Below are 23,980 nucleotides of genomic sequence, written 5' to 3'. Positions count from 1 at the left end.
TATAAACAATGTTTTCTCAAGTACTTTAAAGACATAGATATAATAATACATAACCATTGATTTGAAATATCTCATATAAGATTAATTGTTCCTCACATCATATACACACACACAAAAATAATCCACAGATCTAAGTTATCTAGACCTCAATAAAGCTTAGGATACTTTTCCACATTCAGATATTAATTCTTGTAAATGTCTTACCAAGAGCAACGCAAAAGTCTATCCGTAAATGTGTATTACACAGTTCTTTAAGGAGTCCGATTACTCACTTGGAAAATAATCCAGCCCATGAGAAGAAAAAGTTTTCAGAAAACCAGCACAGACCACAGAAGAGATTTTTGCAAAACTCTACCATGCAGGGTGTAAGGTAATCTAAAAATCCAAATTTTCAAACAGAAATTTGTAGGTTTTATTTTAACTGTACTAGTTTATGAGTGAATAAAGTTTGTGAATTTAGAAAATTTAGAAAAAATATTGGTGAGGTGAAAATAAATGAGTATGGAAAAGAATCTCTGTACATACTCTTATGCAGGAGAGATGATCTGTTTTACCTGATGATCAAGAATGAGGATGTTTTTCCTTTTGCTCAATTTTGTGTGTCTGCCAGTAGATGGCGGTACCATGTTGAGTGCTGTCAGCCTTTTTTTTTTTTTTTTTTTTTCTTCCCCCCCTCAAAGCTGTTTTCTGATATATGTTGGGTACCATAGAGTGAATCTCAGAACAGGAAGCGGAGGCATAAGCAGAGAGGATTCTGGAAAGGTCTCTTTGTTTTCTTGTCCACAGAGAAAGCAAAGAAAAAAAAACATTGTAATTAATTTGTAGACCTCTGTGGCCAAAAATCTGAACAACTGCAGAGGAAGGCACCTTATACTCTAACCATCTTGGATGCGGGGCTTTGTTATGCTGTGATCTGTGAGGCTCTGTTTTATCAGGTAAGCTGGCAAAACATTTAATTATCTGCACCATAGAATCTAGCCACCAGATCATTTCTCTTTTTTAAAATCATCTTCATGCTGCTATTTTTAACCTAATGCTGTTTTAATGTAAATTACAGCAACCAAAGTCATCATTTGATGTGTAAACTGCTTACTATTCCTTTATCTCTCAAAGGAAATAGAGCCTCTGTCTAGAAATGGTGACTTATGGTAGAGACTAGGCATTACTGATCTCGTGTTTTTGAAACATGCAGATGGTTATGATTCATTGTATTCAAAGAAAATTATTTTTTATTGCACAAAGCTAACCTAATGGTTTTTGTGGCTGTACATCATTTATTTAAATGTCCAGTGTGTTCAGTATTCCAGTGTGTCCAGTATTTCTTAAACATAAATCTATAGTGAAATTGGAACTATCGTCCTTGTGCTGTAGTCTTTTATTTAACAGCTTTGGAGGGGCCATGTGTATAGGGAGCAATAACAATATAGAGGTGTAATAATCTATTTTCAGGGAGGGAAGAAGATAATAAATACTAACCATTAAAAAGAGATTTAACCTTTTAATAATAAAATCACCCCTATATGTTCCATAATATGTTATTTCTTTTATATTTTAATATGTTCATTTTTATATTAAATATTTAATTTTTAATTTATTGACTTAAAAAAGGCTATTATATTTTCTTGATGAATTCTCTTATAAGCTTGATATATTTCTGTTTATTTTTTTCTCTATAGATTTAATAACTGGTTATTGTGATTATTAAATATCAGAGAGAGCCACTTGAGCCAAAAGGAATAATTATTTAGTTTATAATATATATATTTATGTAGTTTTCTTTAAAATATTTTATAGCATAACCACAAATACTTCATTTAGTTAGCAATCACATCCTTAGAAGAAGAAGTTATTTGCAGAAAATCTATAGTCATTAATTGAAAGAAGCGTTTTAAATATCATAAAGTTTTTTTTTAATACAACAGGTGGTGTAATGTAGCATATGAGAACAAAGATAAAGGCATAAGTGCTTGTAGGAATTTGCATGCCAAGATTTCACCGCAACATGCCAAGTAGTGTGTGCCCTATGTGAAATAAAGACCTTTGATTTTAACCTGGGTTTCCAGTTAGTACTGGTCAAAATGGCCTAAAAATAGACATTGAGTATTTAAAAGCAATTGTAATTTCTAATGATATGGGCAAATACTGATTTCTCACTTAACACTTTACACTGAGTAACAAACAATAATACTCCCCCTAAAAACATAAAATAGTGGTTGCCTTAGAGAAAAGCCGTGAGTCTTGTGTATATCAGAAGAACTCCTACCATAGGATATGAAGAAAACTGTTTCTTGGAAAAGGGTTCCCAGAAATGGATGTTAATTGGCTTCGGTGCATTGTATATTCCATGCTTCTCTACAGGTGACTGAATATGAGTAACTTTGTTTTACGTGAACACAGGAGCTGGTCTTGATTGAACTGTTTTACATTTATGAATGGATGCTTATACTTCAGCCCTCAATACAAGCAATTTTTTTTCAGTGTAGTTGTAATAATTTCTTAGTTATTTGTCTATATATGTAGTCACCATGTGAAGAGCAAACGTACACAGAGTTCTTCACAAAATTTGCTCTTTGAAAATTTTTAAAAATAAAACCTGTTTTGATTAACCGATACATCAAATAAGTTTGGATATCTTATTCTTTAGAAGAATCTAATAGTGACTTCATTTGTAAGGTCAAGAATAATTTATGTAATTTATGTAATTTATCATGTAGTCGAGATAAACAGGTTGGGCACTGAGCTGGAAGTCTTAGTTTTTGATTCAAGTTCTGCTACAAATAATGAGCTTTATCACCTGAGAAAAGACACCATGTATCACTGACGTGCATTTTCCTTGCCTGTAGGGTTATTAGAATCAAAAATATATGAGGACACTTTTTAATTATCTGGATTTTTGCCAATTTATTTCTCAGCTTAACTGTAATATGATACATCCTCAACTCTTACTGAGTTGTATATTACCACTAATGGTGCATTAAACCTGGAGATAGAAAAATAGAGAAATAGAGATGTTTTAAAGGTCCTTGGTCACTTCCTTCTGTGGTGGAAATGACTAGGAAGCAATATGGAGAAGTGGGGAAGAGCAAGGGCTGGCGGACTGAATCCTAGTTCCACTGTTAAATGACAAAGTATTTAAACTTTATAAGCCTCTCTACATCATCTATAAAATAGGAATGATGTCTATGCTGCAGGATTGTGTAAATAAATAACGTCTGTTCAGTGCTTATTATATATCCTGGGACATGATTGAATGCCTACCCTTCCCTCTTCCCCTGTTCCCCATTAATAGTGATGGTGATATAATATCTTCCACCACAACAGGAAGAACTGAATGAAACCGCCAAGAAATTCTGTAGTTAAAAGTGATAATTCTCATCCTAGAAGAGTGCCCTTGCTGAAACAACAACAACAACGACGACAACAACAACAACAAATGTGCTCCTTGTAATAATATTGATTAGTGCTAACATCTGGGGCATTTCCTGGGAGTTTAAAGAACTCTCATAATACCTTCTAGAAGACCATTCTTTTGTACAATGATATATTATCATGGACTCCACTTTAAAGACTTTCTTCTTTTTAACACAATAGGGCCAAGGGGCTTTATTTCACTTGCGCATTAACAGATATACTTATCAGACAAAAGACCTCTATAAAGATTCACAAAGAAAATTTAGGTTTCACCAAGAACATTTAAATACCAAATAATTTGTACTATAGCCATCAAATTACAAAGTCTAAATCCCAGAAATGACCATAGATGTTGGCTTTGTGATCAACTCACAAATCTCTACTGCTTAAATCTTATTAATGATACAATAAAAGGTGGAGAGGCAAATTGTGCCTGATGAAATTGTAGGCATACTGCAAAATCCCTACTTCCCTCCAAAGGTTTTCTCTACGTGCAGTTTTGTGCTCTTGACAGCTCGTCAAGATCAGCTACTGGGATCTTAGGGAGCTACGGCTGGGATGTGCTTTCAGCACCCCAGGCCTCCTAATCCTGCCCTTCAACCACCCCTGGGCCTCTTTAAACTGACTCAAGTAACCGCACTGTCATTTTCATCTTCATGGCAGCCAAGATGACTTAATGGGCTCATGACTGGGCAGATGTGAGAAGTTCGGGAGGCTTAAAGATACGAGGGGAAGGTTTTTCAGTTACACAGTGCTGTGCTTGGAATTTGTTGGTAGTCCATCTTCCTTGAAACTAGGTAACTCCAGCTTTTGTGATTCCTTATATTTAGGGTTGAAATTAGCTGAAAGCAGTCATAAGTAAAAGAATATGAAGATAAATGCTTTCTTTTCCATTAAAGAATGAACATGTGGCTAGACAGTCAAATTTCTTTGCATGAGTGGCTGTACAGATTACTTTTTCTCATTATCATTCATGTATAGGAACATTGTGAACTCATTGAAGGTTGGGAATTAGTATTTTGTTTGTCATCTAAAAACGTATTATTCATTCTATCTTAATATTTATGGTTGATTTACAAGTTTCCAAAACTATGAAGATTAATCACCTACCTGCCCCTGAAGTATAATTTAATATTAACAGTACACTTCTGCACTTTTAGGATCTGTTTTAAATTTTGATTAATTTCAATTCTAAATTATCTTTGCTTCCACTTGAATTTTACCCCATAAGCAACTTTAATGGCAATTCACCATAGAACCTCATATCTGAACTATTACTTCTTGAGGCAGACTCTTGTTTGAGGTGATTATAAAATTTGGGAAGGATAAAATCCAGTTGTATTGTTGCTTGTGTTGCAAGGTCATATATTTATCTTTGATTAGGAAGCTACTTTTTAGTTCAGTTTTACCTGATGATAGTTTTCACTCTGTGGTATCTTTTAATGGGATATAACGAGTGTAGATACCTATTTCAGAGCAGACTAGTGTTAATTTTACTTGATAATATGGCAATAAAGAAAATGTGGCTCTCCTATTATGCAAAGACATGCTTTGTTCTATGAACTGCCTGACAAGTATCAACTCTTTGGGTACCTAAAACTTGAATCTATATCCAGACATATAATTAGCCACAGTAGAAGAATTCTTCAAAACTTATATGAATGCTTATTGGATACCACAAGCTTTAAGGTGGTAAAGCTTTAAGGTGGTAAGCTTATTTATTGATTGATTTTTTTTATACTCTACCTCTTTTCTTCAGAATTTGAAGTGATAAAGGACCTTATAAAAAGAATTTTAAAGATATTTCTTCCCAAGATATATGAATAGAGAAAAACTGCAAAGTAACTTATATACAAGTTTACAATATTTTACATATATATATATATATGTATATATATATATACACACACACACATACAGTGCATATGCTAGGTGGTGGTTTGTAGAAGATAATTCTCAGAGGTTGTTTCAGTTCAGAGAAGTCTTTTAAAAGTCTGGAGTTATTTCTGTAATAATTGAATTAGGTTTTCATCCTTTTGGAGACTGCATATAGGGAGCCCTTCATGTGATTAAGCTCTGTGCTGGCACAAAGTGAAAGAAATGATGGTGCTTAAATTATTAAACAGTGGTTGAATATTGTTTTATTCAATGGGTGAATTCAAAGATGGGAAGTCACTCTTTAAATAACTTTGGCCATTTTCTGCCAAGAAGCTTACTTTGGGGAATTTTAATCTCTTAATATTTAGAATATACTTTATTCTTACTTGGGTTGTACAGAACACTGTGTCCTTTTCCTTTCCCAAGAGATATGACTGAAATAATTCACCAAATCCCAGTTTTTACTCCTAAGTGACATTGTGCTTCTGATCTATAATCCAAAATATTCTTGCATAGGTCTTAACAAAACACATTTTAAGGGCTTACGCCTCTATTTAAGAACCAGTCAACTGTTTGTTAGTTTCTCTGTCTCCTCGGTGTTTTTGCTTGTGGCATTCATTTTCCTCTTTGTAAATTATTTCTATTCTACCTAAACAAAGTATTGAGCATTTTCTTTTCATGGAACTTACATCATGGCTAGAAATAATCTTACAAATAAATTCTTAAGGAAACAAACCCAAACTTCTACATGGGCAAAATGGATAAGAAGAGGAGTGAAGTCAGCCAGGTTAGAAGTAAGGAACTGGACAGCCCATACCCTTTACAAAGAGGGGAAACTCCATCTTAGGGCTAGGAGACTGTTGAATCAGACGATTTATCCAAAGAAGCTAAAAAATCCAGATTTTTTTTTTTTAGAATTATCTCTTTTGTTAAACGTTGGCATCTATTTCAAATTATTTATAATACTAGATAGATTCAACAAAACATACCTACAGGCAGGATATGGCCAAAAGAGTTTGGCTGGGTTTTTTTTTCCTTTTGCCAATACAACCAGTATTTTTACCAGTGAGGGAAAATAAACCTGATGGAGAGGAAATGGCTTGACTGCATTTCGAGGCACAGCCACAATAACACATTTCTTATCTACTATTCCAGGCCTCAACCAACTGCCTGTGATTTTCCTACTACATTCATTTCAAATCCTTGAATGTTCTATACATTACCTCCCATATATCTGTTTTTCCTACTGATATTTATATCACCAAATTTTAATCATCATAGATCCTTCTTACCCCCTTTTTTGTTGCTATTAGTGCTTTCCTTACTGTCACTATCATGTTACTGATATGATAGTTTATGCCCTGTTCTGAAACTATTAAAATTTGTCTTTACATTACAACTCAAAAATAGATCCTTTAGCTGTGAAATGGTAAAAATATTATTAATAGGATATTTACATGTCCTTGAGTCCCATATGGCCTCAAAGTTCTAAAATATCTTATCAAATTATCTTTAATAATAAGTCAATAATGATTACAGCTCAAGTAAATCCATTCTTATATTATTTTTCAACAATCGTGTTGGGGTCCACTATCAATCTTTATATATGTATACCAAAATTTAAAGTGTATTATTACATCAGCATTGGAAGAACAGACAAAAGTATAATTTACAATCATATCGCATTCTCTTTCATGGACATAAAAATCTGGTAGTATTAGATAAGAATACACCTCAGATACATGCACTTGGGATGAGAACTTCTTGTCCAGTAAATGGGAAATCAGGGGGACAAAAGCACAAAATGAGAAATGAAAAAAAATTAGATTTTTAAAAACTCACTAATAAAAATGACAGAGGAAAAAGAACACTTGAAGGGAAATAGATACGTAAACATCCTGAGAGAAAACAGAGGTACAACATGATAAGCTTTAGTTGCACAGTGGAATCACCTGGGAAGCTTAAAAAAGAGCAATGCCAGCTCCACTTTAGATCAATTCAATTAGACTCTCTGGGGCTGAGTCTGGGTATCAGTGTTTATTTAAAAGCTCTGCAAGTATAGTTCAAATATGTGGCCAGCCTTGAAACCAGCTGACTAAAGGAAGGCAGAGAAAAATAAGAGAAGCTAATGAAAGGTTGGCTAGCGAAGTAAAAGCTGAGAAATGACTTTCAAAATTCTAGTAAGTGGATGTGTGTTCAGTAAAGAGACACACAAATGCTTAGGAAAATAACAACAACAAAAAAAATATATTCCTGTCCATTTCTTCCTTGGTTAAAAAGGCTGGTATTTATTCCATATGTTTAAGCAGTTTTATATTTCAAATTGTTAATTTCCTACCCTTCCCTCTAACTGAAAGTTGACCCAGCTGCTGGCTATGGTGTATTGTGCAAACTAACAATACAAACAGTTGTGCACACTCAGAAATAAGCATCCACGAGCTGCAATTTTTACAACCAGAGATTTCGTTCTCTTTTTATTCTGTACCTCGTAAATTGCTCCTTTGAAAATTAAGCCCTCAATAATCGAATAAGAGTTTCTGTTGAAAGATACTCTTTGAATGTCCAGGTCATCCAACTGGAAACAAAACATTGATTTCTAATTTCTGAAACTGCAATTGTGGTAGATTCAGAGGGAAGGCAGACCTGTAAACCAACAAATTTCTTAAGGCCAAATGCATTTAAAAGTGTATTTTCAGAAAGTGATATTTATGAGAAAGAAATGAATTAATCTAATAGCTAAGCGGAATTAATAATGAATTGCATTTCTTAAAAGGAATTCCATTACCAAGATGAGTCAGCTTTTTCAACTCTTTAAGGAGACATTTACTGGGTTAACACCCCAGTTGCTTTTTATGTCGTTTTCCAGCAGTCCTTTCCACAGCTGGGAGGAGACTGCGGTAGCCATTAATAAAACAATCTTCTATGTGCTTCAGGACAAATTATATCCTAAAGTCTTTCCTCTAAATAAGTATCACTTAATATTACTACTTAAGTATGTTTTCTTCACAACTCCTACCATTCTGTCAATCTGGTCAGTAAAATTACCACCCGATAGGAAAGATCTGTTAAATCTCAGGTTGAGAATATCCGTATTTTGAAGCAGGGGGCTGGTGCTTCTATGGCAAACAGAAGAAATACAATATTTTGTTTGAGGCTCGATTTATGATGGATGTATGTAAAACCATGCTTGGGTCCTTAAACTGGGATTGGATCATTTACTTAAAAATAATCAACATCCTACCTTTATACACAAAATACTTAGGATTAGCCAACAATGAAAATATAAAAAAATAAACCAGTGAAGTGTTGATAGAAATTAAAGCCTGAACCAGAGAAGAAATATTTTGCAAAGAAGGGTCACCTTAAATTATTCAGTGAGTATAGAGAGTGAAAAATTTATTGTTGATATAAACATTCTCTCTACCAACATGGTGACAAGTGTGATAACTAACCTGATTCTTTGGGGAAAACCATTCCAAGTTGTCATTCAAAAGCAATTAGATCAATTGAAAAGGGAAAGGGTAATGATCAGGAATAAATAAAAAGTGGCACAGCATATCAAATCACGATGCAGATCTCTATGCAAATTAACACAAAAGAGTTAAGCTACACCACCAAAGCCACAAAAGTGAGCTCTTTCTTATACTTTTGTTGGACATGTTGTTTGCCAGGTGTCCTAAAATTATTCTGAGTCATTGTAAGGCACATCTCTTTTAAACATCCATTAAGTGCACAATAGTGGTGCCACGTCTCCAGCACCCCTCTCTGAGACTAATTTAATCATAAAATAATACACACTTTTTCAACAGTCCATATCCCTCAAGAAAGCTAAATTTAGAGACTTTTATGTGTGAGAAAATATTTTCTACTTATTCTCTTAAATTCTTCCGGAATAAAAGGTTTCGGGACTAAATATTTAAAGCTGAAAAAGGCACACTTGATGTGGTAACTCTTCGTATTTTTCCAATCAAAATTTTTTGTTAGCCTGAAAGAATAAAGTCTATTAATTTTTTAAAGGGGGGGGTCACTTGAAGAAGGAGTGCATTCGATGCTCAATATTGCCGAAGCAATTTTATCAGAATCCTCAATTACCCAAATCCTTGAGGAGACATTTCGGGTGGCACGCTTGAAACATTGCAGGAATGCCACAGATTCCAGTTCTTTCTAGCATCTTTCTAGCATCTTTTCCCTTTAGCTTTTACATTTCTCCTCACGATCGCTGCCCTCTGTTAGCCAGGGGCTCACTTGCTAGATCGTCCATCCTGGGTAGAGCCAGGATAGACAGGCGACACCAGTTTTGGCTCTCGTGAGCAAGCTGGTTGCTGCAAATCCTTTCCTGAAATAAAGTCGTGCATCACATGTAATTTTTTCTTACCTGAGGCATTCTGGTTGTCTTTAGCCTCGAAGGAATTGAGCATTGAACAGCATCCTTCCTGCCTTTACATGCAGAGGCCTTCCACTGTGTGTTCCTGCTATAGTGAGTGGCATCACTGACACCTAAATCAGGGCGGTGCACACAGGCCCTTGCTCTAATTTTTGGTGCCAATGATGTGCTTCGTGGCTGGAAAGGTGAAAAAAACAAACACTGACTTTTTGGGTCCTGAATTCAGATCCTAGGAGAAATATTTTCAGCTTTTCTGGCTTTAAAAGACCCTATTTTTGTGGCAGGGATGGTGGTGGTGAGGCTGGGGGTGGGGGGAACTTAGCCAAGTGACTTGTCATATTTCACTGAAAATTAGACATAGTTTTGTGAGTTTTTTTTAAACCTGCTATTTGTGTAGAATTCCCCAGATGAGAAGACTTTTCATATTACCATTTCATGAAGAAATCATGTATACAGGATTGAATATGTAGAGTTAGAAAGGATTTGAGGGATCGTTCTTTTCAGCAACCAACCTTCCAGCTGTGCTCTAGTCAAGGCATTCATAGTATTTATTCATCAAAAAAACATTGTTTAAATCTGAGCAAGTCCCAAGTTCACTAAAGTATTCTGAAGATGAAGGTAGCCTCTAGTAAGTATAGCACAGCCTAGCTCAGTTACATGATTGGTCCAGTATGCAGTGGACCTTGTTGCTCAGAGTAGAAGACTATTGTTGTACCCATCATTCAATTCTCCCAGAAGTTGTGGATGTTGGAGTGTGTCTGGTACAGAGTCCCAGAGTCTGGATACGGGAACTAGAGTTTTAGAGACAAAAAAGGCACTACAAATGAGCTAGTCAATTTTCCTCCTCTCCCTCTTGTTTACAGATGTGGACAATGAACACCTAAGATGTTGAGTGTTCAATATGTCACAACAACTGATGACAAACACAAGCCTAAAATACAGGTTACCTGAATGGCAGGCTCCATTTGTCTCCTGTTTTCCTCCCTCTCTTCCTTACCTTTTCATTAAATCTTTTTTGCTAAAAAGATAGAGCAGGGCAAACTTATCCATTATGTTACACTGTCTTCTGTGGCACTATGCCAGGGTGATCAGAGTGCATGGCATTATAATCATCTATTTGTGGGGCATGCTTAGTAGAGAAGCTCCCTCACGTGGCCGGGTCCTCACTGGTGAAGAATCACGTGACAGCTGAACCTCAGCCCCATCTAAATCAAACACCAATTCCACTAGAACTGATTGGAAGGGAGTGATTACAGCCTCTCTGTTCCAGGCTAGATAAATCTTAAACCTCTTAATTTTAAACCTCAAAGGAATTCAGGTTATATTTGAGGAAGAAAGCATTGCCATCTCGAAGTAATGCAAGTTGTTGTTTTTTTGTGGTTTGTTCTTGTTTTGTTTTGTTTCTGTGCCTCAGATTGCTTTATTTAATGCCTGTCCTCTTTTAGCACAAGAGGGAAGGGACCATTAATTTTCCTTCCCCCACCTTTTTAAAAATTTTGATTTTAGTTAGTTAACATACAGTGCAATATTGGCTTCAGGAGTAGAATTCAATGATTCATCACTTATATACTATACCTAGTGCTCATCACAAGTGCCCTCCTTAATATACATCACCCATCTAGCCCATCCCCAACACATCTCCCTCCATCTGTCTCAGTTTATTCTCCATCACCAAGAGCCTCTTGTGGTTTGTTTCCCTCTCTTTTCTTTTTCCCTCACTTCCTATATGTTCACCTGTTTTGTTTCTTATATTCCACATATGAGTGAAATCATATGGTATTTGTCTTTCTCTGATTGATTTATTTCACTTAGCATAATACATTATAGCTCTACCCACATCATTGCAAATGGCAAGATTCCATTCTTTTTGATGGTTGAGTAATATTCCATTATATATACACCGTATCTTCTTTATCCATCATCAGTTGATAGACCTTTGGGCTCTCTCTGTAGCTTGGCTATTATTGATAATGCTGCTATAAACATCAGGGTGCATGCACCCCTTTTGAATCTGTATTTTTGTATCCTTTGGGTAAAAACCTAATAGTGCAATTGCTAGATCATAGGATAGTTCTATTTTTAATTTCTTGAGGAACCTACAGAAACAGTAGTTCTCCAGGGTGGCTGTGCCAGTTTGCATTCTCATAAACAGTGCAAGAGAGTTCCCCTTTCTCTGCATCCTTGCCAGCACCTGTTGTTTCTTGCGTTGTTAATTTTAGCCATTCTGACAGGTATGGGATACAATCTCATTGTGGTTTTGATTTGTATTTTCCTGATGATGAGTAATGTTGAGCATCTTTTCATGTGAGTGTTAGCCATCTAGATGTCTTCTATTCATGTCTTCTGCCCATTTCTTAACTGGGTTATTTGTTTTTTGGGTGTTGAGTTTGACAATTCTTTATAGATTTTAGATATAAACTCTTTATCAGATATATCATTTGCAAGTATCTTCTCCCATTTCACAGGTTGCTTTCTAGTTTTGTTGATTGTTTCCCTCACTGTGTAGAAGTTTTTATCTTGAAGATGTCCCAATAGTTCATTTTTGCTTTTGTTTCCCTTTCCTCCGGAAATGTATGTAGTAAGAAGTTGCTATGGCTCATGTCAAAGAAGTTGCTGCCTATGTTCTCCAGGATTTTGATGGTTTCCTGTCTCACATTCAGGTCTTTCATTCTTTTGAATTTATTTTTGTGTGTGGTGTAAGAAAGTGGTCCAGTTTCATTCTTCTGCATGTCGCCATCCAGTCTTCCGAACACTATTTGTTGAAGAGACTGTCTTTTTCCATTGGATATTCTTTCCTGATTTGTTGATGATTAATTGACCATACAGTTGTGGGTCCATTTTTGGGTTTTCTATTCTGTTCCATTAATGTATGTGTCTGTTTTTGTGCCAGTACCATACTGTCTTGATGACTACAGCTTTGTAATATAGCGTGAAATCCAGAATCATCATGCCTCCAGTTTTTTTTCCTTCCCAGAACTGCTTTGGCTATTCAGGATCTTTTGTGGTTCCATACAAATTTTAGGATGTAGCTCTGCAAAAAAAAGTGCTGGTGGTATTTTCATAGGGATTGCATTAAATGTGTAGATGGCTATGGGTAGTATAGACATTTTAGCAATGTTTGTTCTTCTAATCCATGAGCATGAAATGCTTTTCCATTTTTTTGTGTCCTCTTCAGTTTCTTTCATAAGTGTTCTGTAGTTTTCAGTGTTGATCTTTTACTTCTTTAGTCAGGATTATTTCTAGGTATCTTATTGTTTTGGTGCAATTGCAAATGGGATTGATCCCTTGATTTCTTTTTCTCCTGCTTTGTTTGTTGTATAGAAATGCAACAGACTTTTGCACATTGATTTTATATCCTGCAACTTTGCTGAATTCATGTGTTAGTTCTAGCAATTTTTTGGTGGAATCATTTGGGTTTTCTACATGGGAGTATCATGTCATCTTCAAATAGTGAAAATTTGACTTTTTCCTTGCTGATTTGGATGCTTTTTATTTCTTTTTGTTGTCTGATTGCAGAGGCTAAGACTTCCAGTACTATGTTAAGTAGTAATGGTGAGAGTGGACATCTTTGTCTTGTTACTGGCCATAGGGGAAAGGCTCTCAGTTTTCCCCATTGAGGATGATATTAGCTGTGAGTCTTTCATATGTGGCCTTCATGATGTTGAGGTATGCTCCATCTATCCCTACTTTGTTAAGGGTTTTTATCAAGAATGGATGTCGTATTTTGTCAAATGGTTTTTCTGCATCTAAGTAACACAAGTTGTACCTCAGGATCCCAGTTCTAAAGTTCCCTCAGGTTGCCAAGTGAAAAAGGCAATCAACTCTCAACACTCGGTTGTGAAAACAGTGTGCTGTCATTTTGATTACAGTCAGTAAACAGTCTGTGGTTGCCTGGAAAGAAACTGCCTAAAGCACACGGCACCAGCAGCAGTAGGAGAAATGTGGCGGAGGGCACTCACAGGGAGGGCTCTCTGTAATGGCTGAAGCAGCACTGAGGTTATAGTAGGAGTATGGATCAAGGATTATATCGCTGTTTGCTTTCTGTTTGCCATGCTGCCAATTTACCTCAAAATAGAAAGCTTTCTATAATTCTGTTGTATTCAGATTTAAATGTGGTTTCCACTCCAGAAACACATGTGCGTGCAGGCACACACCCCCACACACAGAATGTTTGCTTATGGACCAAATAAGTTTTTCACTATATTGTTGCTTGGTCCCAAATCCTGTGACTTAGGACAAAAATAACAATCTGACCAAGTAAAATAGAAAAATTATCCATCCAGAGAGAGCCCCCCCCTCACTTTTTGAGCATCTCAGAATAGGGGATTGTCCCCCTTTCTAATTCCTGTGTTTGTTTAGGGGTTTGACCATTTGGAGGAGGGTGAGAGGGTAGGGTAATTGTATATATCAGAGCAGCCCTATTCAATAGAAATATAATGAGACCCCTATATGTACTTTGAAATTTTCTAGATGCTAAAAAAAGGAAAAATAAACAAGTGAAATTAATGTTATTGATGCTATGTTTTTTAAAGCCAACATACTCAAATATCATCATTTCAAATTTTGGCACTAGCCACATTTTAAATGCTCAACTCCTACATCTGGCTTGTGGCTACCACATCGGACAGGGCATTTATAAAATTTGTTTTAGGTAATTGTATTCAATAATTATCTAATAACTGCCTGCTTACTGTGGTGGCTAGTCAGTAAAATCCCATCCTCCAGGACTTTAGCAGTAAATGTAGAAGCAATAAGGCACAACCTTAAGAACAACAGATGATAGAATATTATAATTATTATATGAATTTTAAAGACAATATGTGTGTGCTATGGGAGTTTAGAGGAATGCAAAATCACTTCTAACTTTAGAGTGCAGGTAGGATCTTAACAAGCAATGATTGGTGGTCAATGATATTTCAGGCATAAGGAATGTTTTTGATGTCCAGAGGCCAGAGACTGGAGACTTTCAGGGAATGGCAAATATATCAGTTTGACATATATGTAGGTAAGTATGTAAGATGAAACTGCAGAAGCAGATTGTAAAATAGTTTTAGAGAGAGAGTTTGATTACTTTTTCTAAAACAAAAAAACAAAAAACAAACAACCACTTGATTTGATGGCACCATTTACTAGCCATGCAATCTTGGCCAAATTACTTATCCTCTCTGGACCTTATAGTTCCTTTATCTGAAAAATGAGGACAATAACCACATTTATCTCACAGGGTTATTGTAAAGATTAAGTGAGCTGATCAGTGCCTATTGCATAGCAAGTGCTTAGTTAATGTTCTATATAATCATTATTATTACGCCTCTACAATATTGATTGTAGGGAACTCTTTGACTAAAGCATTCAGTCTTCATTTTGCTCTGTTTAAAGACAGTCTAGTAAACTTAGCTTATTTATACAATTTAAGGTATACAAGATTTCAATGTGTGTTATTTTAATCTATATTAAATAGGACTACAAAATTAGGAAATATAGTACCCATAGATAATGTGGCTTTTACTGTTTTTTTTTTTAATTTTATCATGTTAATGGCTGTATGATACAAACCCAAGTTACTTTACTTACTTAACCAATCCCCTATTAGTGGACATTTCATTTTTTTCTAGACTTTGCTATTATAAAATATGCTGCCATAAATAGAATGCAAGCCTTTTTAAAGAGTACATGTAGGTTGAATTTCTTTTCAGTAAATTAAAATATAAATTATTAAATTTTGTGGGAAAACCAAAATTAAATAATCTGTTTATTCAAAAATGCCTCCTGAGCACCTACTATGTGTCATGTACTGTTCTAAGCACTTGGGATTTGTTGGTGAACAAAATAGACCTAAAAAGCAAATATTCCAGCCCCTACAAGGCTTATGTTCTACACAGGAGAGTAAGAAAATGAATAATAAACATTATAAATAAGTAAATGATGTAGTATATAATAAGGTGATGGTGTTTAGACACCAATAAAGTGAGGTAATAAACTGGAGGGGAAGCACAGTAGGTGTCTTTGAGAAGGTGTACATTTGGCCAAGACCTGAGGAAGATGAGGGAGTTAGGCATTCAGCTATCTAGAGAAAGAGCATTCTTGAGAGAGGGAACAGTATATATGTGTCTGGCAGGTGCAGAGGCCAGACAGAAGCCAATCTGGCTAACAAGCAGTGAGGGAGAGGGAGAGCAGGAGGAGATAAGTTCAGCTAGGTTGCTCTAAGGCCATATCGTGAGGCCTTATAGACAATTGAAAGGAGTTTGGCCCTTTCTCTGGGTAACTTCTGAAGGCTTTTGATCAGAGGAATGACATGATTTGATTTCCATTTTTCCCAAACTGATCTGATTGCTGTTGAAAATAGGCTGGGAGCTGGGAGACAGGAAGCTATGGCAGGCTTTTGTAGAATACTGCCATAAATCATTCCAAGACTCTGGGTTCAGAGGAATTATATCACAGGACATTAAATGAATGAACAAATGAGCAAATGAACAAATGAGAGCAATATTAATGGCACATATGTTTCTAACTTCAAGAAAAATAAAATTGTGGTTTCTATAAGCCAGTCACGTCAAAGTATGATTCCTGGGCCAGAAGCACCAGCATCATCTGTATGCTTGTTAGAAATGCAAAATTTGGGGCCTCACTCATATCTATAGAATTAGCAACTCTAGGGAGGCAACTGGCAAGGCCTTCCAGGTGACTTTGATGCCAATATGAAGAACCACTCCTATAAAACTTAGATGGTGAAAATAGATGGACTGAAAGATTCTTTTCAGTTTTAGGATACTGGGTTTCCAAGTTCAATTTTTTACATTCATTTCATTTTAGAATTAACTATAGTCTTTGAGAATAATTATTTATAAGCAGCATAGACTCATGCTTAGGAATAAATAGAAAATTTATAAGTAGCATAGTCTCATGCTTATGAATAAACAGAAAAATTTGACATTAATTATATCCCACTTCTCTATAAAAATACTATGGAAAGTGGTATATTATTTTTTTTAATCCATGTGCAATAGAAAGTTGAAGAAAAGGAAAATGGAGAAAATGGGGATGATAAACCCGCCAAGACTGGGGATTAATGAAGTTCCTCTTTTAGAATGTACATTTAGCTTTGAGCCTCTTGGGCTCAACATTTTTAGAGTGAACTCAGGAATGAATTTTATACAACTCAGAGAAACAAATCCCAGATTTTAGGTTAATGTGAATCACCATGAAGCTTTCTGGTGGTCAAATATGATCCAGGAGAATCTCTGGAGCACCCAAGGGAGTAGATGTACGGTTTACTTTCCAGACAAACTTCTTGTATTTCACTTCACTGGTGATTTGGTCACTTGGTATTGTCCCCTAGATAAGGGCCTGAAGTCTTAAAACCAAATGAGCAGCTGGTAGGGTAGGATGATTACAGACATCGGAGAGCCAACCAGCATTCCCACCCAGATGGAATGCTGTCCCTTCCCTGTGGGGAAATGCTGACAGAGACAGGCTGGCAAAGTCTGTGAGTTCCTCAGAAAGAGGCTTTGGATCTGCTTCGGCCCTTGCACAAAGAGCTAAGTCCCCAGAGTTTTATAGCCTAATGCCTGGCAGAAAGGGTTTTGATCGGGGTGGGGTCGGGAGAGGAAGGCAGGTATATCATATTATGAGTATAAAGGACAGGATGTATTGAGAGAAAAGAAAATAGCATAAATGGGCAGAAACAGTTACAAGATAAACTAAAGAGGAAAAATGATGGTAAAAACAATGCACCTGGAATAAGACAAAAATTTTTAAAAAACAATGGGACTCAGTCTTAAAGAACACATAAATTGTCAGGATAAACTAAAATACCACAAAAGTGAATATAAATGATTGAGCTCACCTCTACAAAATTCAGCTGTTGATGGCGCCTGGGTGGCTCAGTCGGTTGAGCGTCTGACTCTTGATTTTGTCTCAGGTCATGATCTTATAGTTGTAAGATCAAGCCTTGCACTGGACTCTGCACTGATACTGTGGAGCCTGCTTAGGATTCTCTCTCTCCCTCCCTCTCTCTCTGCCCTTTTCCTGCTCACGCTCTTTCTCTCCCTCTCAAAATAAATAAATAAACAAACATTAAAATGTTTTAAAAATTCAATTGTTGATATTAGTATTATAACTAATAATGTTAACATAAATATATTAAGAAAAATAAAATTGAAGCAACTTTGTCCAAGGTTCCTCAGCTGATGACACCTACCTTTTTCAGGGTAAGGCCTTAACATGCTCTTTGAGCTATCACTTCCTCATTTGTGGCATAGAGAACCTCCCCTTAATTTCCAAAATGCTGTTAACATAAGCTCAAAATTTGGGGGGATCTCCAGGCCCAATAGTTGTATACTAGATAATCTGAAAGTAAAATTTCTGAACCATCCTATTTCATCACCTTCTAAATGGAATTCACTGAGTTCAACTAATTTTAGCCATCAGTAGAAGTCTTACTTGATTTAACCTTGTATGGGTCTTTTGGGCAATTAAATTTAGGACATCTGTTAAGCATGTTACCTAGTGTCCCTTCTGTTATGTCCTAAGCAAAGTTTCTTTTCTCTATTTAGTTCTTGGAGAAAGTTTGCCTTTTTATACACAGCTTTTAGGAATTTTTATTTCTTCCTAAAACAAAATAAAGCCATGTAATCCAGTGTGCTTCTGCTTTTTCTTACTTATTGGGAACATTAGATCTAAATTCCAGCCTTGATTGTTTAAAGTATCAATCGCCTATTTCTAGTAACTTCTATTCATTTCCTTCAGAGCAGCCTTCTCAAACTGTAATCTATGTGCCACCTGCACCAAATTCATTTAGGGAGCTTGTTTAAAATGCAGATTCCTGGGCCATGCCCCAAATCAACTTTTTCAGAATTTCCAGAGATAGAACCCAGAAATCTGTGTCTTTTACAAGTAGCCAAATGATTCTTATGCTTGCTTTAGTTCAGAGCTACTTTAAGGAATCCCCATTCTCTAAAGAATTCAATTACACCAGTTTTATATTTTAGTTAATCTGTAAGCCATGGTCTGCTTTTAAAGATGACTGAGACAGAACTCTTATTAAGGCACAATGTAACTTGAAGTATGAGGCCTAAATTGGAGCATGAAGCCATATACCGAAATCACTATGACTGGGGATTTGGGATTATTTGTATAGTTGGGATTGGCATGTTTATTTGGGATTGGCAAATCTTTCCCATTTGGAGCCCAGGCCATAGAATATATTTTCTCTGATCCACGAAGCAGTGATTTTTTTTTACAAGAATAGGAAGAGGAGAGAGAAACCAAGCAAATCAGAACCTTTTGGGATGCTTTCTCAAACTACTCTCTTGCTCCTCCTTAAGTCCTTAGTTTCTCTTGGATATTCACCCTCTGTACCTAATCCCCCTCCATGTTCCCAAAATAAAGTTGACAAATATTTTAGAAATATACCTAAATTGACATTTTGGTTTTTTAACATATGCTCATTTTATGTCAGGATGTAGATAGATTAAGCTATTTAAACACAGTTACTTATGTCCTGGGGAAGGGAAGTAGTGTTTATTAGGCTTGTGGCTGTAAAGTAGAGGAAACATTTACTGAAGGGCTATACATTTATTTTACAAATTAATATTTCAAGCTCTGATGCATGGTGTATCTAATGGGTATTGTTAGTAGCATAATAACAATAAAACTACTATTATAATTATTGCTACTTCTAATACCACTAAAACTTTCAGATTTTATGGAAAACCTACTTTATGCCCGCTATTGTATGAGTGACTTATAGGTGTGTGTGTGTGTGTGTGTGTATGAAATAATATATCTCATTTAGTTCTAACAACAGCCCTGTTCCACTAGGCACTGTAAACCTCATTATCTCATGGGAAACTAAAAACTGAATGGGTTAGGTAGCATGTTCAACATTACATAGTTAGCAAGATCCGTGTTACCACCAAATGAAAGGTAAGTGAGATCATACAGGTCTGAAAGGAAGATCATACAGGTACCTGCATACTTTGCTAAAGTGACTAAGTCACTGAAGGCCACAGACAAATTTTAACAAGGGTGTAGGATATATGTTATATTTTAAAAGTCTATGTATAAAATTAAAAAGTGAGATTTAATGGTTTTGTTTGTTTGTTTGTCATAGTAAATTATAAAAGGAGATCTATTGGTGAGAATCCATTACCAGTTTGGCTTATGAGCGAATTGATGTAAACATTGTTTTAAAGATCAATTGCTGATTTAAAAGTTACATATAATGCCCTTTGAAATAATTATTGGTTTAACTGGGCTAAGTTATTGCTAAAGGTTATGGCTGATGGAATATGACATCACATTGTTATTCTTAGGTTAATATTATGCCTTGGTTTAACATGCTAGTTTTTCATCTCTCCTTGTCTAAAATTTACCTTAGAAGCCACTGAATAAGGTTTATTGGTCTTATCTTAGCCAGTCAAATGGGGTTTTAGGTGGAGAGGAAAAGGAGCTAAAAAGGAACTAGAATGATGACCCATAACACCAATGCAGATCACACGTTCCATTGATCTACTTCTTTGGTCTTTCTGGTATTTGAAGAAAAGAAACAAAGAGGAAGAAAAGAGGGAGAGGAGGCAAGGAAGTAGGAGGTGAAGAACAGAAAGATGCTCTGGAGCTCTGGCATGCCTTCAGAAAGAGTAATTAAATCAAGGCTGCCAAAGAAAGAAGGGCCCCACCCCCACCCCAGGATCCTGGCAGTGGTTCCCGGCCCCATCTTTCCTTGAGCACACCAGGGCACCCAGACCCAGACCCACACCACCCATTTCACTCCAAATACCAAAGATGCTGGACTAACTTCACCTGTTTCCCTTTCTACACAGATTATGGAGCAAGAAAGCTGACACCAAGCCACATCAGTGTTCATCAGGGATGAGATATCTGTCAAGGATTTGTGGCAGAGTCGCTTACAGGAATAAAAACACAGAATTTCTTCTAGGGATAGTAGAAGAACAAATGAGATAATTTCCAGAAGTGGCCTGAAGCTTTTCCAGAGAAAGGTGCTGTAACTATCTAAGGTACCTAAACTACCAGTGGTATAAATTTGTGTTTGTGGAAGGTAAACGAAAATCTCTATTAGCTAACAAGGGCAGCTGCATGAGGGGGGGAAAAAAAGAAGAAGGCAAAAGACTGATTATCTCCTTCCTTGCTAATATGTGTCTCCAAAGAGGCAAACACTTAGAGATGTGGCAGAGATGACCTCAGGGAGTGAAATGATGCCAAAGGCTATTGATGTAAGAAAGAGAGACTAACCCAGCTTTTTAGTTATTTTTCTTTTAAAAGAAACATCCATCCTGTGTGTTTAGTAAATTACCCAGGATTGTATTTACTTGAATTTTATTATATTTATTTGGTGATCGTATCCATAGCTTAACTGTTTGCAAGGGGTAAAGGACATCCAAATAAATATATGGTTAGTATTTGGTTGAAAGCTGGCTTCTGAACTGGCCAAGTTTTTGAACCGACCAAGGAATATTTACTTGTTTGGCGTATCTGCTGCAACTAGCTAGAAAAACTGTCTAAAACCGTCTTAGTCAAGGAGGATGTTTATTGAATATAACAGGCAGTGCAGAGGTTGTTTGGGTCCAAGAGCTGAGCGATCCGTCAAGAGCCCAGGGGGAGATCTGTCTCTGTGATCTGCCACCCTCAGTGTTCCAGCTTTGCCCTCAGAATGACATCCCTTCTGGTTTTAAGTTGACTGAAGTAGTGCCACGTATCATACCCTGATGCAATAAGGTCCAGGGGACAGAGAATTCTGTCTCTTCCTTGGTCTCCTTCTTAGGAGTGAACAAACCTTTTATAGACACTCTTTGGCAGGCTTCCCCTCACCTATTCCTGAGGCCTATTCCTGAACCATTGATTGGCAAGGGGCTTAGAGACGGTGTGTGGAGTGGAATGGATGCTGGGGAGTTGAACACACAATTTTCTCCAGTTTGCAAACATATAGTACAAAAATTCAGGAGCTAATAAAGCCAACAATTTGTCTATTACAATGTTATTAATTGTTACTAGTTAGCAGTTGTCTCTCTGTGCTTATAGCTGTCTGATAAAGACAAAGTCACTGGGAACATCAACTCCTAGAAACTATTCCAGGATAAAAATTGTTCTGATGACAGAGACGAGCTTACACTTTCATACTCAGCTATTTTTTTCAGAGGTATGCCATTGAGTCCAGGTAAAGACAGAAATAGATCCTCTTATTAAAACAGTTAGCAAATCAATAAATAGCATTTATGTGTGGACAATCATGAGTTTAGCTAACAGGAAGGGAACAGTGGTAGAAAAAGTCTAGGGGCGCCTGGGTGGCGCAGTCGGTTAAGCGTCCGACTTCAGCCAGGTCACGATCTCGCGGTCTGTGAGTTCGAGCCCCGCATCAGGCTCTGGGCTGATGGCTCAGAGCCTGGAGCCTGTTTCCGATTCTGTGTCTCCCTCTCTCTCTGCCCCTCCCCCGTTCATGCTCTGTCTCTCTCTGTCCCAAAAATAAATAAACGTTGAAAAAAAAAAATTTTAAAAAATAAAAAAAAAAAGAAAAAGTCTAAATTTCATCTATATTTGGCCATATAATAGTGATATCCTTGCTGTAGAGTTACTTTCTCAATAGGTTTAATTCAGACAAGAGTACTGCATCATTCCTTGACATCACAATGAGAGCAAGAGGTAATGATATATAAGAAGCTAGCCTAGGCCTTTAATTTATCTTCAAACAACTCTAAGGTGCTTAAAATATGTCAGTACGTATCCATTAGATGTGAGTTTTATGCTTGTTATTAATTCATTCCTGTTTATCTTCTACATTAAAAACAAAGGTGAGGACTATATTGCTCTATTTCTTAGATTGCACCACTCCATTCCTAACATGGGGCTATATACGTAGTAACCTCCCAGTAAGGTAGCAGACTTATCCTAATTCAATTTCAGAACACGTGAACTAAAAATCCCATTTTGGGGCCCAGGCTATTTCCTGAACTATATTGATTCAAAACCTGTCTTCTTGACTCACCACTTTTACAGCTTGGGCAGATCATCCAACCTACTTGCACCTAGGTTTTTTGATCTCTAAAATGGGAATAACAAGGTTAAATAAAATTAAACGATTAAACCTCATAAGATTAAGTGAGTTAACATATATAAATTATATGACAGAGTACCTGAGACATAGTAACAGTTTAACAGAGTTTTGTCTATTATTGTTTAATTCTCAAAGCCACCTAGTTAGGTAAGCATACCAACCAGATGTTATTTCAAAGATCTTCTGAAATAGAGAAAATAACATTTAATTCTGCCTTGGAGAATGCCCAGTGGTTATTATTATAATGTGCCAAATGCTCTGTATATGCCTTTAAAAAATCATTATTCTCTTTGTCACATACGTGGCCTGAAAATACAGTAAATACCAGATAATTACTATCCCAAAGTGAAAAGCCCTTTAGAAAATGTTAATAACTTTATTCAAAGGAAGGGTAGTCAGCTCCATTTTGCCTTTTAGATTATGCCCTTCTATAATAGTTTCTCACTGATAACAAGAAAACACAGCAGTGGACACAATCTTTCCCCAACAATTTGCTGTCTCATCATCAAGGACATAAAAATACACTGTGGATTTTTTCCCCTCTAATCTTTCAAGTTGTATGATACAGCTTTCCATCCTTGAAGATGGCAAATTTACAGCCTCTGACATAATTTTGTCTCCATGGGAACAGACCAGAACTAATTGATTTTGGTCTGTAACATAATCATAAAAATCCCTACAAAGGGAAAGAGAAACTATTGATATTAACAGGTTATAGACCAATGCAATTTTCCAACTGCTATTCTGGAAATTAGTCAAGGTAAGAACTCCCAGGCTATATGAGTAATGGAGAAAAAATACTTTTGTCTTTGCCTCAGTAATGCCACAGCATATCCCAACTGTTTACTATGCCCTTTTCCTCAGATTCTGATTCATTAACAAATAGTCGCTTTGTATTCATATTTTTTGGTTTCACAGAGTTTCAGAAGCTTATGTTAGTATCACAGCATACAGATATGTGAGCCTGGAAAACTGAATCGAACTACATAAATGTATTTTTATGCAGTTATTTACATATAGCTTAGATCTTTAAAATCAAATCACACAATAGTAAGATTCAAGATAAAAATGTCAACTGTAATAGGAAAAGTCAGTCAAGAATAGAATGTGTGGAAAATGTTTTGCCTCAGAACAACAATTTGTGTTGTCAGTAGACGTTTCAGTGAAGGTTACTTAGCTTCTCTGTGCCTGTTGTTCATTCATTTTAAATGAACTAGTTGACTAATTGTCAAATCCAA

The 23,980-nt window shown here is 36.2% G+C and overlaps 1 protein-coding gene across 1 annotated transcript in view; it reads left to right on the top strand.

The window, feature by feature from the left end:
- Positions 1-737: 737 nt before the first annotated feature.
- Positions 738-23,980, top strand: part of SCN3A (sodium voltage-gated channel alpha subunit 3) — a 114,648-nt gene continuing 91,405 nt past the window's right edge. Inside the window, exons 1-2 of the mRNA XM_030327027.1 lie at positions 738-935; positions 20,497-20,691. The gene's annotated coding sequence lies outside the window, so the exon portion shown is untranslated. The remainder of the gene's footprint in view (positions 936-20,496; positions 20,692-23,980) is intronic.

The sequence above is a fragment of the Lynx canadensis genome, chromosome C1 (genome assembly GCF_007474595.2).
Source record: "Lynx canadensis isolate LIC74 chromosome C1, mLynCan4.pri.v2, whole genome shotgun sequence".
NCBI classification, from domain to species: Eukaryota; Metazoa; Chordata; class Mammalia; order Carnivora; family Felidae; genus Lynx; species Lynx canadensis.
This window is presented reverse-complemented; position numbering and strand designations above follow the sequence as displayed.